This window comes from Sinocyclocheilus grahami, unplaced genomic scaffold, assembly GCF_001515645.1.
Source record: "Sinocyclocheilus grahami isolate Dianchi unplaced genomic scaffold, SAMN03320097.WGS_v1.1 scaffold423.1, whole genome shotgun sequence".
Lineage (NCBI taxonomy): Eukaryota > Metazoa > Chordata > Actinopteri > Cypriniformes > Cyprinidae > Sinocyclocheilus > Sinocyclocheilus grahami.
In genome coordinates this window covers 140,948-147,218 of record NW_015505602.1, presented here as the reverse complement: position 1 = coordinate 147,218, position 6,271 = coordinate 140,948, and positions in this window count along the sequence as shown.

Sequence of the window (6,271 nt, the reverse complement as noted above, 5' to 3'; positions counted from 1 at the left end):
TTGTCCCTATTTTACCCAGCACTGGGTTGTATTTAACCCAGCATTTTTTAGAGTGCAGGGTCACATTTGATAACTACAATAGAAATGTTAAACGACCAACAGTGATATCCTGTGATGCAAACTAGTCAACATTTTGCCAAACTTCACTTGAATTTAAAATAGAATTAACCATTTATGAGATTCACGTATTCAGTTGAATGTGATGAGGCATAAACGCTGTTTTGTGTTTTCAATGTATGTATTGTACACATGCAGCAAACACAGAACGTTCCCTAACTTATAGGGAACAGGGAGTTTGCATAAAGAAAACTTTCCTGACTAACCAACAGTAAAAGTTAGAATGTTCTGGGAATGGAATGGAATGTTCTAGGCTGTTTGTATTTAACAAATGAAAACAGTATTTGCAAATAGTTCAAATTGATTACAAAAAGTTTTCTTTATTTGCTTAAAACCATTTAAATCCTTTATTTAATTCCTTTTAAGACCATTACAATAGGCTACACATAACCTCAAATTCTGCAGCTGAATGAATGCGAGACTCTCTGCTTATGTAATAAAGGCTTCTTTGAGCTGTTTTACAGTCCATTTTGGGACTGAACATACAGAAATGTTAGTCCGCTCCAGAAGCACAGTAACCGTGAGATTTTAACAGAAGAAAGCAGCAGATCAAATGTGGTCCACCGTGAAGTCAGTTGTGGCCCTGCTCTGACGTCAGCGCTTACTGACGCCTCGGCTAAAAATCTAGGTCATATTTAAATCTTTGAAATCTACGTCCTCCAGAGCAAATATGGATTACTTTAAATTTCGCTTCCCGTCTCTCTCCACCGGTTTTCGGCCTCCTCCCCAGCTCCCCTATGTGTGCCATGCCTAAAAATATCCACTGCACTTCAAAGAGATGTTAAGTGTCTTCCAGCTACATCCAGAAACATTGGAGACAGACACAGAGAGGAAACTGATAGCTGCCGGCTGTTAAATGGTTTGACAAAAGCACAGAATGGAAAAATGGGCCCTGATTAAACAAAGTGATCCGCAGTTAGGCTTAGATTTGAATGCAAAGCGAATGGAGTGCCTAAACCTCTCTTCACTGTGGTAAAACTGGGGAGATTTAACAAAAAGTGCCTCCACAGATTTACCACTGTGATTTATATTTGGAAAGAGTGTAAATTATAGGGGTTGACTGGTTAGCATAGTCCATTTAGCTGCAGGTGCAAAGAGCATTTTTGTCCACTGATGGCCATTCAGATGTAGCAGAATCTGACGAAACAACATTGAAATCACAAATATTTCACTATCATCTAAATGTTTTACCAGTGACCGATTCTTTCTTAAAATTGCAGAATTTCTTCAGCTTGCTTTTGATTGAGTTAATGTATTGACACTGTAAACAGTAACACACACACACACATATATATATATATATATATGTTGCATTTTTACAAACTGAAATACTTTTTTTTACACAACTTGATTAACATTCATAAACTATACTAACGATAAACATACTTGCTGTAAATTTTATAGACAAACTCACAAAGTGTCAGAATGTGATTAAAAGTAGCAATATGATTAAACAATTATTATTAGTTTGATATTATTTTATTATTATTAAAGAATAATAATAATGATAATAATATTACTACTACTACTAATAGTTTGGTTTATTCTATTAATATTAAAAAACAAAAATTGGTTTTATTTTATATTCATTTATTCATTCATTAATTTATTAATTAGTTCATTTTATTGATATTATTATTTTTTTTAAATGGTTTTATTTTATATTCATTTATTAATGTATTTATTGTTAATAATAATAATAACAAAGTTTAGTCGAATAATAATAATAATGAATAATATGACAAAGGGGCAGAATATGATGATAAAACATTATTATTAATATTATTTGTTTGATTTATTATTATTATTATCTGTTTAACGGATTAATATTAATAATTGTAATATGGTCTGATTTATTATTATTAATAATAATAATAATAATTCTAACACTTAATATAGTTTATTAGCCTAAATGTATATAGGATGTTGACACACAAATACATAATTTAACTTCAAATGTATAATCCATTCAAACTTGAGGTTGATAATGGATAAATCCCACATATAGACATGTCTAGGTCATATTAAACCACCAAATTAATAAATAAAAAGTTTTCATGAAAAAAATTAAGTCTATTTTTTACAAGGACATTCTCTGCAGTTTTCATAAGATTCACCCAACAAGCCGTTGTATTGATTTGTGAGTGTGTTCCTCTTTATTTGAAGCTGTTCTCTTCACCTTCACAGTGCCCTGTTCTCTTGTTTATGTAACAGGGAGATTTAATGTTTGTACGCAGCGTTAGTGCTTGCATATAATTCACACTATGGTTTGTATTTGTCAATAGCGGAATGAGACAAATGGCAGAAGTGACTGATAAGTGCATGCTAATGAGTGGAAAAACCTTTCAGGAATGAAACCGGATGTGCCACGGTGATGACATCAGAGCATCCGGTCCGCTGGCACGTCGAAATAGCCTTTGTGCACAGCCAGCCTTGTACTCTTCTAGGTTAAAAAAACTGTCATCCATAAAATGCGTTGCACAAATTCGAACATCTGGGGCTGTGCTGTTCTGTTGTAAATAAATCTTAACCTATGATTCCTAATTGCATCTACTTCCGGAAGACCAAATAAAGTGCTTTTGCTTTCGCACTGAAACACACAGCGTCTCCCCGACATGCTGCTTCAACACTAACTGCGGTTACTGAAACCACGCCTTCTTTCTTTGCGTGCACATTTGGGTGGCATTATGCTAATATTTCCACTCTTAACTTTTATAAAGAATATCTCTTTGGATTTGAGACTTTAGTCTTTGTAACTTTACAGATCTTCTTTATGCACCAAGAGCTTGTAACACTCCAAAGAGAAAGGAAAACTTGAAATCGCATCATATGACCCCTTTAATAGATAAAATGATGTTTTATTAGATGTTGCACCCTCTTGTGAGCGTCCCGGGCTTGAGGCAGAGAACCAGAACATGCTGGCAGTCTTTCTAGAGCACTTCAAACTAATCAAAGCAATAGATTTTGTGAGCCATCCAAGTAATATCAGGTTTTACAATGCATTCTTGGAGTGTGCTGTAAGGCTGTCTGTAATGATGATTATAGACTGGCAAACTCACCGTGCCCCTCTCAAACACACGAGTGCCGTGCCGATGAGGTCATGTTGTAAAGGGCAGATGGGGGCCGTGGAGTTTGGCAGGTCTAGAATCAGATGGCAGACATGAGGGCGAGCTGAAGCCCTGCCAGGACCGCAGATCACAGCCTACAGTTCATCTGTGGAGCCATACATAAAAGGCTGCATTTATACTGTCGATATCTGGCACAGATCTGATCTGTAAAGAAAGAGAAACACACATCTTATCTGAAATCATCTGGTTTGGGCCATCGACACGCCACAGGTTGCAATGCATGTCAAATTACAGTAACCCATATGGGGTGTTTTATTTAATAATGGCATGTATGGGAAGCCAAAAATGACAAAAGACAGTGAAAAAGTGTACAAACATACAAAATAAGCGAATAGTGTAACAGATCAATTTCACATCCAAATGTCACTTAAAAATGCATTTAGTTGCACTGCAGTGCACTGCGCATTGAAAAATAAATTAAAATCTCATTAACGTATTACAATTTTTCATTACCGCATTACATACCATTGTTAATAAATAAAATAAATATCATTACTGCATTACATCGCATTAATAAAATAAAATAATACTGACTTTTTAATAAAAAATTAAATAAATAAAAACTGATAATAAAGTAATTATAAATATAAATTAATATTACAATTATTAATATAAATTAATTTGGTCAGATCAGATTTGGTTTTATTTAATTTAATTTTTAATTTAATTGGTATACACTTTTCTAACTTCAATAGCATTTGAGGAAAATTACTTACAGTAACACAACCAACTGTGAAGTGGTCATGTAGGTCTCAGTGATAATGCACACCTTTTAGATTTTTGATATTTATTAAAATAAACTGTAAATTCATATCTACACTTTAAAAAACTTCCTGTAGAAATTACAGTAACTAACTGACAACAGTTCGCTGTAAAAAAAAGTAAGAGATGTAAATCAACTGTAGAGAACTGTAAATTGACAGTTCATTACTGACAGCAACTACAGCTGCTAGTATTCTACTGTTATTTTCAGGATGTCATGACAATAACGCAATATGAATTGAACTGAGTTGAAATGAATAATTGATTACTAAGCAATTAGATTAGAGAACTGTAAATTGACAGTTCATTACTGACAGCAACTACAGCTGCCAGTATTCTACTGTTATTTTCAGGATGTCATGCCAGTAAAGCAATATGAATCGAACTGAGTTGAAATGAATAACTGATTACTAAGCAATTTGATTGGATTATTATCTTTCTTTCTTTTTTCAGATCGAATGCCATCAATGCAGGAGGTGGTTTCATGTGCCTTCCAGTGACAGACAGCCAGTTCAAGAGGGCTCAAAAGGTTGACTGGAAGTGCTACCTATGTGAATAGTTTTAAATTCTGCAAATTGTCTAATATATTACAGTTCTTTAATGTAAAGTTTCAGGTTTGGGTTGGGGGAGGGAAAATTAAAAATATGAAGTTACATAGTTGTCATTCTTTTTTTTCTATTGTTATTTAATGGAACTGCTAATTTTACAATTTGTGCATATAGTTTTACAGCAACTGAAAAGTGAAGCAAACCAGTTACAGTAAACTTTACAGTATAACAGTGTAAGGATAAAAGAAACTAGAATACTTTGATCTCCTGATTTTTTTACAGTGTAGATATGAATTTACCGTTTATTTTAATACATATCAAAAATCTAAAAGGTGTGCATTATAGTTGACACCTACATGAACACTTTACAGTTGGTTTTATGACTGTGAGTCATTCTCCTCAAATGCTATTGCGCTTTAAATTATGGCATATTTTGTACTTGAGCCCATATTCGTAAAGATATCTTGCTCTGTTGAACGGCAAAAGTGACTTTACGTAGGCCATACTGGATTTACACCATGCATCTCCTGGCAGCGGGAAAGCCGCGCCCCCAGCTATCACAAGACCCGACCAAGTCCATGGTTGACACCCTCTCATTAGCATGTTGTGCAGAGGAAAAATAAATGTGGAACTACATTCAGAAATAACTGAGTGATCAAAGGAAAATAAATAGGATGAGTTTACCATTTCCTTAAACATTTTCCATTTGCCCACCAATTTATTTTATTTATTTGCCTACTTTAATCACGTTTAATTATTTCCATATGTATTTAAACAAGATTACGTGTATTTATACACACATTTATTTATTTATTTGCATATTTATTTATTTATTTGTGTATTTATTTATTTATTGTTTTTGCAGGTTTGGCCCTCCATATGCTTTGAACTGCACTGAAATTAAATTAAATTAAATTAAATTAAAATAAAATATGAATGCAATAATAATTGAAATGAAATAAATAAACTGACAATAACATAAAATTAAAAAAAATTTATTAATTTGGGCATATCAATTTTGGTGTTTTATGTAATTTCAGATTAACTTGTCCCTATATGCCACTTAAAAAATGTATTTGGTTATATTCAATGCATTGCACTGCATTGAAAATAAACTGAAAATGAAATACAATTTTATATTAAAATAAAATACAAATAAATCAGCTCGAGCAGATAAATTCTGGGGTGTTTGTTATATCAAGTCAAGTCAAGTCACCTTCATCTGAGGTCCTCTGAGGGGTTGGCATCATCTCTTCTCAGGTGTTCTGGATCCAGACTGAAGCTTGTGTAAATCCTAGTTCGTGGCAAAAAACAGAGAAACAAATAGAGACATAATTAGCGTAGCTGCTGTTCCAACCAAGCAAAATCGATTTGTTTAACCCAAACTAAAGAATAATAATGTGCATTTGATCAGATATAACTGCAGTAAAAGATTATGAGATGCATTATTTGAATGCTTGGCCAAAGAGATGTGTCTTTAATCTAGATTTAAACTAATAACAGTTATATCTGTTTTTTGATTAACCTGTTTGTAAATGTCACTTAATAAATTAATTTGGTTGGTTACATTGAATTGCACAGCACTGATTAGAAATGAAATACTAAAAGAAAAACTAGTTTGGGCATCAATTTTGGATTAACCTGTCCCAAAATGTCACATAAAAATGAATTTGGTTGGTTGGTTGGTTCCCATTTGGGAAGATACATTTTGGGGTT